This window comes from Pezoporus wallicus, unplaced genomic scaffold (assembly GCF_028554395.1).
Source record: "Pezoporus wallicus isolate ANWC-B61680 ecotype Strahan unplaced genomic scaffold, APGP_CSIRO_Pwel_v1 contig_8761, whole genome shotgun sequence".
Lineage (NCBI taxonomy): Eukaryota > Metazoa > Chordata > Aves > Psittaciformes > Psittacidae > Pezoporus > Pezoporus wallicus.
The window spans coordinates 1-11,018 of record NW_026639730.1 but is presented as its reverse complement, the minus strand read 5'-3'; positions in this window follow the sequence as shown (position 1 = coordinate 11,018).

Here is an 11,018-nt window from a genome sequence, read left to right as displayed (position 1 = left end):
GCTTTCAGTTAAAGTAACTTTTTCTTCTCGGCTTACCCTTGTTTTGCAAAGGAAGCAGCATGCTGCCAGACAGAGAATCCTTTATGGCACATTCAAATGGTTAAACCAACACATGCTTTCCTACTCTCAAGCAGCACTGGATTTTACCCCACTACACAGTCTCTTTCAACAAAGAACAAGCACCAGTTTCAGTCCTCCTCAGATTTACCAACTAGTCAGAGTTTAGTAAAACATACTATACATACACACACCATGCTAAGATTAGGCTTCCCTTATCTACCCTAGCATTTGTGAAAATGCTTTTCAAAAGAAGCACCACCTGCAGCATCTATGTGCCTTCAGTAGCAACCCAGCTAGGTAGGGGAATTTTCACACAGCACCTCCTCCAATAGTTCTAAATTTATCCTATGGCAAATCCTCAAAGCATAATTGATGTTTAGCACTATGGTGCATTTCAAAGCACCCCAAATGTGCCAACTTGCTCTGTTCCACACTCATCAGCTAAGGTCATTCAAGCAGAAAAAGCAAAGGCTTAGAGCTACAGGAGGTAGGTAAGCCTTCCTTACACTAAGGCTGTCATGGTAAAATTAAGTACTGAACAACATGAAAGGCAGTCCATGAGTGGAAGGGAACAAATAAAACCAACTGACAAGCAAGTAATGTTATTTGCCAAAGAAAATACAGATTTTAATCTCCAAGCTTCATTTTTACAACTTATCACACTTCAGTATGAAGTGACATACTCTAGAGGTTTTAATTAGTACAACATGCAGTACCTTAATAATGAAGAAATAATATTAGTTAAAGCATATCTTCTTTCTATCAGCATTCCTACTGCAGGGTCTCCACTGGGAAGAGCAGAGCAGTTTTCTGTCCTGTATTCACAGACTAGCTATGCATGTCACCACACCTGTCTTCCATGACAGCATGCTATGCAGGGCACAAATCTACCAGCCAAGAGCCTTTGCAAGCAGTGGTGTCAGAACCAGCATTAGAAAGATGTGGATTATCAGGAAACCATGTCCCACAGCCCTCATTTCAAGATTAATAATTTCAAACAACATAGAAAATACAACATTACTCCCTTTCAGCACCATCTTCACTCATTCATCTCACAAGAAACAAAGTAGGCACAGTCAATTTAATAGATGCATTTAAGTGGTTTAGAAATGAAAGACAGTTCAAGAGGCTATTAGATTAAGAAGTCATTTTCTGAGAAAGCAGAATTAAAAAAAAAAAAAGCACAGCATCAACTATGGGTCTGTAAAGATAAAACAGTCTGTACTCTAATGCTAATTTCTTTCTGAAGAAGCAAACAAGCCTTTTACTGATCTTCATTTAGGATTTACCTTTCACCTAGCCTCTCCTACCCTTCTGGCGAACAACAAAAGCCTGGGATATCAAGTTAGAGGACTTCCCACAGATAACAATCTAGCTGCTCAAGTTACCTATAAAGAGAGTAATTTTTGCTTGTTTCCTCAACAACGAATGCCATGCTGCCACTGACTGCATTGTTTCAGTGGCTGTTCAATTGCCTTGATCACTTCAGCTGCTAGTGCACTGCATGCAAACTTCATAGCTCAGTGCAACAGCACATAGCTTAGAGCTGCTGAGGACTCAGTACTTCTAATACAATGCCTTAAGCATCACTTGCTCAGGTGTGCAATGCTCAAAATTCTGTGAAAGTTTTCAGAAGTCAAGGGGGGGGGAACCAAGTTGACAGAGGCAATGTGATTACTGATGCCTACTATCTGCCCTAAGCACAGTGACCAACAGCTGAGGTGCTGACAAAGCAGCTGGGGAGCCTCTGGCATGCAGACTGACCTTTCCAGATAAGGTACTCCACCCTTGTTCCTGAATCAGAGCCCTGAAAGCCTTGCACCATTGGACTTGGTAGGTCTTCAGAACTCGGATAATAAACAGTTTTCAACTCTGAAAAGCTGAATTCGTTAGCAAGATATCTGAGTTTTTAAAAAACTATATCATCAAATTTAGTATAATTCACATTGAAACTAGACATGCTTATGCAGGAACTTCTCTCAAAAGCACAAAGCACACTGGTGCATTCTACTTGACTTCAGATAAAGAAATTTAGAATCTGTCCTGGGTTCAGCAATAGCAGTCAATTTTTCTCCTTCTTAGTAGCTGGTGCAGTGCTGTGGTTTTGATTTTCAGACTGAGAATAGCACTGATAACACTGATGTTTTTAGTTGCTGCTAAGTAATGTTTACTCTGACCAAGGACTTTTCTGAGTCTCAAGCTCTGCCAGGGAAGGGAGGAAGCAGAGACAGGACACCTGACCCAAACTAGTAAAAGAGAATTCCATACCACAGCATGTCATGACCAGCATATAAACAGGGGGCAGTTACCTTGAAGGGCTAGATCACTGCTCAGGTTGGGCTGGGTACTGGCTGGCAGGTGGTGAGCAATTGTATTCTCTTCCCCTGTTACTTTCCTTATCATTATTATAATTAGCGGTGGTAGCAGTAGTGGCTTTGTGTTATACACAAATGGGGGTGGGGGGAGCAAGCAAGGGGCTGCATGGCTCTGAGTTACCAGCTGGGATTAAAACACACCTGTTCTTTGTGGCGCCCAACGTGGTACATGAAGGGTTAGATAACAGATCTGACCAGAGTGTGTCAAATCATACTTATGATAAGCATTTATTGATTCAGATTAATAGGCACTCATCACAATGCTGATTTACTGGCTCTCAAAGTTGTTGCTCTTGCTCTCAGAGTTTCAGTGTGTCACATCTTACCTTCAGCCGGTATTTGCTGTTTTAGTGTTTATCAGCTAAGGTTATTGTTTCACTGTACTTTATGGTAATGACTTGTATTACAATAGATTCATTGATTATAAAAGTGTCCTGGGTTCAGCAGTAGCAGTCATTTTTCTCCTTCCTAGTAGCTGGTGCAGGGCTGTGGTTTTGACTTTCGGCCTGGGAACAGTGCTGATAACACCCATGTTTTTTAGTTACTGCTCAAATGTTTAGACTGACCAAGGACCTTCTGAGCCTCATGCTCTGCCAGGGAGGGGAAGCCGGGAGGAAGCAGAGACAGGACACCTGACCCAAACGGACCAAAGAGGTATTCCATACCACAGCATGTCATGCCCAGGATGTAACTGAGAGTTACCCAGAAGGGCTAGAGGACTGCGGGGTTGGACTAGGTATTGGTCAGTGCTCAGCCAGGCAGGAGAAGGAGAGTTATCAGTCAGCGAGTGGGGAGGTGTTGTATTCTCTTCCCTTGTTATCTTGTTATTTCCTTTATCATTATTATTGGTGGTAGCAGCAGTGATTTGTGTTATACCTTAGTTACTAAACTGTTCTTATCTCAACCCATGAGAGTTGCATTCTTTTGCTTCTCCTCCCCATCCCTCCAGGAGCAGGGTGAGGGCCAAAACGGGGGGGGGGGGGGGGGGGGGAGGAGAGAGCAACTACACGATTTATGGCTGACTGTGTTTAAACCACAACAGAAAATGATGTGGTTTGCATTTCCAGTGCGGTCACCACCTCTATATTTGAGAGGTATATAACAGAAATGTTAAGCAATTACACATTTTTCCCCTACTTAGGTGGTCAACCTGTGAAAGAAAACATTCCCTTACCTTCCCAGCTCCCCCACCAGACTGTTTACAACATCATTTGAGAGTCCTGAAGGTTTTGAATGGCCTTTGAGTACCCTTGAGTCCTGCCTGCTGATTGTGATGGGGATCACCATGTTGGCATGCATACAGAGCGTGTTTTACCTATGACTGTTTTGTCTGATCTCAAAAGTTAAGCAGGGTCGGGTTTGAGCCTTGTCTAGGGTTAGATAATGATATAGGAGGACCAAGAGATTTTCCCTGAGGCTGGACAGTCATGAGTGGCAGGGTGCGTGGGATAGCATGGGCAAGTATCTAGGCCAGTGGGCCCCTCCAGTGCTTCGGAACTTCACCACTGAACAACTGCAAAATCCAGAAAAATTAGTAAAACGTTTAAATGAGGTATGTTGTCATCCTGGGCATGCCTGAGAGGGACAAATCATGGCAACATGCTGGGACTTGGCCTATGCTTACAGAGCCCTCCCTTAAGGCCTGTTTTCACATGCCGATGCTCAAGCCAGTTTAAAAACAAAGACTATGGAATGCCTGTACCTGCAGTAGCACATATGATATTCAGACATTCCTTGCAGTAGGAGCCAGCTGATTCATGCTTCATCAACCTGCACAAAACTTGTAGCCTCTCCTATACCCCTAAGCAATAATTAACAGCTGAGTGCTGTAATGACTTCGTTTTACTAAGACTTCACTTTTTTTTGCCTTTCAGTATGATTTACATATGTTTTACAAATGCATCTTTAAACATCTGTTATTCTCTCACTGCAAAAGGTGAGTGTAACTAGGAGATAATGCAGTTGGTTAGCACAAAAGTAGGAACGTCAAAGAGACAAGCAAGAAATGCACAAAATATGCCAGGAGAGTCCTGCTTCACATGTCTTGTGTTTTAACCACCAGGACTCATCAGAAGACACAGCACTGCACCAGCTACTAAGGAGAAAAATTACTGCTACTGCTGGACCCAGGACAGACTCCTTTTCCCCAACTCACCTCTTTCTGGAGAACGGAAACCACGTAAGGCTTGCCCAAACAGTTTAACCACAAATCTTTTCGAGTAAAGCCATGCTGGTTCCCTTTCAATTTCCAAACTTAATTATTAATAGGTTATTGCTCTTGTCTAGGAGCCCATGATCTGTTATGGTACCTCAAAATCCAGCAAAGTAGTCTTTTAAAAACTTGAGAATTATCTATTCTGAAAGTTGCCTTAAGACAGTCACAGTAAAGAAAGCAAAGGAAAAAGACATTATTTCTATAAAGACCCCAACTCAACCCCTTAGTATTAATGAGCTATACAATTTGATTAGAAGTAGATAAAAGGATGTCTTTGTTAGAATAACTCTTTCAAGGTTTTGTTCCTAACTCCATCTTAACTGCATTTATGTAATTTTATAATTCTTACCCACACCTCTGGGCACTTTTCATAATATTCAAAAGTCAGTCTTTTAAAACTCCAACCCTTAAGTGAAAAGCACGAGATAGCAGTAGGAAGGAGGAAGGGTTGGAAATTAGACAGTTACCAATTTCATGGATTTTTTTTTGGATGGATTGAATGCATTAAATTAATTTTACAAACACCATTATAGGGACATACAAGAAAAGATATTATACAGCTGCTTCCTGTCAGAGTACAGACTATTCTATAAACCAAATGCGGTACAACTTTTCTGACAGCAAGAGTAGACAGTTGTGTAACTAGGCATTATTATATATAATGTGTATTACACAGAATTAGTTTGCACTCACTTTGCACCCTCATTTTCCACACATTGGTACAGCCACAGGTAAAACATCACATATCAATATCTGCAAGTTTTACTAGTTTAACCCAACTAAATTTTTTGTTTGGGCAACTGTTTTACGTAAGTTTTATTTCACCTCAAACTGCATCTTCCATTTCAAACTCTGATTACAAATCCAAGTAGCATTACATTTTTTAATTAAAGTAAACATGTTGCTTCTTCATTGGAATAGGCTTTTAGTGTTAGAAAAAGTATCCTGCTTGCTGACTGAACAACCAGCAAGAGTAAACACCTCCTGGCAGATTATCTGGATGGAGGATGAACAGCACCATTAAACTTGAGAAGGTGCTGCATGAATATGCTGGGCTCTAAGCTGTTGAACTCTGTGCTTTCTCTGCCTACCAGCTCACTTGATCTCAAGGACACTTTCAACAGTGTCTCACCTGGCTTTCTGTACTCTTTCAACTAATTTGATATTTCTTTTAACCTGCATTTAAATCAGCAACCCCCACCTCCAACTTCTTGGGAGCTAGCTTTGTTAAAAACAGACAGGGACATGACTCCTATAACACCATTTGTTCATATTTTAAAAAACAAGCTTGATTTGAATATAGAAGCAGAAGATGATTCACAATGACTTTAAAAGAAAAAAAAAAAGATGCTTTATTTGAGCACAAAATGCAAAACCTCAGTTTCACATCCTATTTTAGTCCTCTAGTAAGTCCTTATCTCGCAACACCAGGGTATTTAACTGATATGCTATAGATATGCTATCTGTAAGCTCCATCCACACATCCTACAGTTCCAGAATGTTCCTTCTCCCTAAAGCAACCAAGCCATTTCCTCCCCCCCCCCCCCCCCGAGATTGCATGCAGTCCTCACCGCCCACTGACTAATGAATCAACATGCTCACAACAGCCACTACCACAGATAACACCAATGTCATACCCCCAGGAAACACCAGTCCTCAGTGAAACAGTGCAGTCCCCTTCTGTGGGATAAGTACAAATTAAACTTATATTTAAAATGTAGCATTGATCACACATAAAGGAAAAATGGACTTCCAGGAGAAGATGCAGCTACACCTGGTGTGGCAGGAAAGTGCACTCCACAACAGCTCCCGTGGCAACCTTGACTAAGGATGGAGCAGAGTGGAGATTCTGCAGCCACGCTGTCCTAACACCAGCAAAGATGGGAATTAGGTGGTACTAGAAACTGATAAGCTGCATAATTGCTACCCTGAGACAACAGTCTGTCATCTTTTGACAAAAAGCTGTCCTTTGTGCGAACTTTGCTTCATTATAATGCTTTTTAACACATTATAATACAAAAACCTCCAGCTCTAATGCTACCCACCTCCAAAGTGAGGTCACTCCTCTTTGAATTCTTTGTCGTATATACATTTAAAAGCAAAGTGAGTTTTATACCAATAATAATAAAGGTATGTATGACTAGAGTCACTCAAGCTCCACCTTGAAGGCAAAAAAAATTGTATAAAATGGCCCAACAAAGGGGGAATACTGGGGAAGACATCATTGTGGACCAGTCGAGGAAAATTACATTAACAGATTACTCTTGACTCCTGGGACTGGTCAATGTGCTGGACCTCCCCCCCAGGGATAAAACTTGCACTGTATTAAGTGCTTCCCTAGGAAAATCAGGAATCTCTATAGTTACCTTTCACTTTTATATTTTAAAGCCAGGCTGTGTCATTCATAACTTAATAGCATCTTTGTGTATAACTTATTATTTGCACGTGCTTTTGCAGACAATGTATTTATCACCAGCAATCCATAAGAACCTGTATCTGTTGCTTTAATAAACTGCAGTTTAAGTAGCTAATCGTAATAGTTCTCTCATTGAACCAAATCCCTCAGTGTGGCTGTGTTAGTTCATAAGCATGATTAGACTGAAGGTGCAGCACGCTATTAGCGCATCCAGAATTGTGACTGTTCAACATATTGAATGCAACCAGACTGACAGTGATAAATTGGGCATCACTCAAAATCTAAGCCTAGCCACACCTAGCCCCTCTAATATCTGAGGGCCAGCTGGAACACAAGAGGGTTTATTTTCTGCCAAATTATCTTGGCTTCCTCCTGTTTTCATTTTCCCAGCACACTGGAGCAAAATGCATTCTTCCAGAGGAGGCTCAGTTCTGACTCAGCCTGCCTCACCACACACACATGCCCATTCACAACTGCTCACACAAGCTGCCTCTCTTTTGCTTGAGCCAACTACACATGTCCCAGTTTCGATCCCATCTTCCCCTGAATCACACCCCACTTTTAAACAGCTCAACAGCAGCCTCCTCAGTGACTTCATAGATGAAACACTGACCACTAAGAAAGGAACAGCTGTAAACATTTAATTCGAGTAAGAAAGATGTTAAATTGGTTAAAGCTAACCTCATTTCAGCTTCTCTTTGCATTGCCTGTATACACTACTGAGTAAAAAGAGACTATTCAAAATGCTCAGAGAAGAAATTATGTATTCAACCGTTTCCTTTAATGGATTTCTTAAAGGAGAATATATATATATTCATAAACAAAATGCAGTGATCTTGCCATACAGATTTGGCATAACTGTTCTGAAATATAAAGCTGAGTCAGTCCCCCCACTCCCCAAATACCAAGATACCAAGACTCACTTTCATATGATAAACAGATAAGGTTCACTAGTCAATCATGAAAGAAGCAGCAATCTATTAAAACAAAACCAAAGAAAACATACAAAAAAAAGCTTTTCTAAAACATTAACTAATGCACTAAAATCCTCAATTATTTGGGGAACAGAACACAATAGATACCTTCACTAGTGTAATAATTAAAGCTACAGCATGTTTTCTGTAGTACTGGAATACTACCATGATTTCTAAGACATCAAAGAATAGCAGAAGTAGCATCCTCACTTTAGTGAGGTGACAGAATTTACAAGTCACTTTAAGAAAATCTGATATTCTTACTTTCTTTGGTGCTTGGTTGTTACATTTCTCCTGTGTAGTTTGCTCAGCTATGTAATCATGACTCCTCTTAAAAAGGAGATGCATGTTTCATTAGATTATGGAAGTTACTGTTTCAGTTAACTAAAAAGCAAGTCTATAAACAAGAACAGATATGAAGCATTAAGGATGTCAGTAAATGCAATTCAAATCTGTGAAGACTACAGCATTTTATTCCTGGATTAAGATCACTGGTCAGTATTTATGCTTAGAAGCTAGCAGAGAAAAATACCAAAATTCTACTGCACAGAAATTTTATTCATTTAACAAATAAATCTCTATAGTTCATTTCAAAATACTGCAAATGCAGGAAAAATTCACTACACTTGACCAAAACCACCAAAAAATCCCAATACAAAGCAAAATGTAGGTAACTTCTTGTATTTGCAAGTGTCACTACAGAAAGGTCCGATGCCTCCCAGTGTGAAGTATCTCGTACTCAGACTCCCTCCATTTGCCTTCAAAATGATAAAGCCAACCACACAGCTCAAACTGAGGAATAACAAAAAATGCAATGAAGAGAATATAATCTGAAAAGCAAATACATTATGGGGTTTTCCCCTGTGAAACTTTACAGGGTCTTTTATTAGTACATCTTTACCACTAGATTCTACATCAGAAAGATTGCTGGATTTTACGTCTACTCTCCTGAAATGGCACTCATCAAAAAAGACCACATTCTTGCAACATTTAAAGAGTAATGTTTTCACAGCTAAACATTGCTAGGACACTGCAGCTGGTCTGCTTCTACAAGAATGCATGCATGTAACCAAAAATGCTTATGCTCACAAAACCAGTTAATTAACAGGGACAAAACAGTTTTCTGCCACATTGATAGAATATACTTTCCAGATGGAAATTTTGAAATTGGTTGGGAAATTCATTCTTTTCAAGCTTTGAGAAAATAGTAAAGCAAAAAAAGGAGTCATAACTAGAAACTCCAGAGGGTTAGAGAGGTTTATCTAAAACACAATTTATACACTATGCTACCTGTATGCAAAGAAAAGCTTATTAAACCTGTATTCTGGAACTGAAAATTTGAGAGGCACAACAGAAATATATTCAATTAGAAAATACCAAATTTTGACAATGTGGGAAAGCAACTAATAAAAATCATCCAGGAACTGACCAGATGTCGTGGTTTAAACCCAGTCAGGTAACTTGTTCACTCACTCCCAGTGAGTGGTGCCGAACTGACAACAATCAAGGTCCGTGTCCGTCTCCCCCCCCCCCTGCACCGGGACACTCCCCTTCCCCGCTCCCGGACGAACGGGGAGGAGGACCGAGAGAGTGCAACTCCTACGGGTTGAGACAAGAACAGTCCAGCAACAAATCACCACCGCTACTATCAGCTAAAACAATGATAAGGGAAAATAACAAGGGAAGAGAATACGATACCACCGGCCAAGAAAACGAGTTCCACCCGGAAGCTCCTGTCCTTCCGGGTAACTCCCAGTTACCCCCCACCCCGGGCATGACGTGCTGTGGTATGGAATACCTCCCCGGCTAGCCCGGGTCAGGCGCCCCGTCTCTGCTTCCTCACAGCTTCCCCTCCTCCCTGGCAGAGCATGAGCCTCACAGAGTCCTTGGTCAGGGTAAACATCACTTAGCAACAACCGAAAACATCGGCTTCACCAACACTGTTCTCAAACTAGAAGTCAAAACACAGCACTGCACCAGTTAACACAAAGGAAAAAACATGACTGCTACTGCTTAACCCAGGACACCAGAGCAGGAGAAAGGCAAGTAAAGTTGCCTCTTCTGCCCTTCAGCTTACATTACATTCTTGAGCACCATGACAGCCTCACCCTTTCCCCTTTAGCAGGATTTAAGTCTGTAAAACTGGCATGAACATCTACTTAACAAATAGTGCCACATGAAGCCTTAAAATAATGCAAGTTAGTTAATCTTATGTCTTTTATATACCATAAGAACGACAAAGCTTTCACCACCTAATAAAATTTTAGTGTCTGTCAATTATTCTGTAGAAAACTATCAGTTTCTGCACAGACATCATTAGCAATGACTGAGAACTTTATCAGACTAACAGAAAACCAACCGTATCCTGGGCTTCATCAAAAGGAGTGTGACCAACAGGTCAAAGGAGGTGATCCTGCCCCTCTACTCTGCTCTTGAGAGACCTCACTTGGAGTATTGTGTACAGTTCTGGTGTCCGCAACATAAAAAGGACATGGAACTGTTAGAACAAGTCCAGAGGAGGGCCACAAGGATGATCAGGGGACTGGAGAGCCTCCCATATGAAGATGACAGGCTGAGAAAGTTGAAGCTGTTCAGCCTGGAGAAGAGAAGGCTGCGTGGAGACCTCAGAGCAGCTTTCCAGTACCAGAAGGAGGCGCCTATAAGGATGCTGGGGAAGGACTCTTCATTAGGGACTGTAGCAATAGGACAAGGGGTAACGGGTTAAAACTTAAACAGGGGAAGTTTAGATTGGATATAAGGAGGAAGTTCTTTACTGTAAGGATGGTGAGGCACTGCAATGGGTTGTCCAAAGAAGGTGTGAATGCTCCATCCCTGGCAGTGTTCAAGGCCAGGTTGGACAGAGCCTTGGGTGACATGGTCTAGTGCGAGGTGTCCCTGCCCATGGCAGGGGGGATGGTACTAGATGATCTTAAGGTCCTTTCCAACCCTAACTACTCTATGATTAGCACTTTGTCATG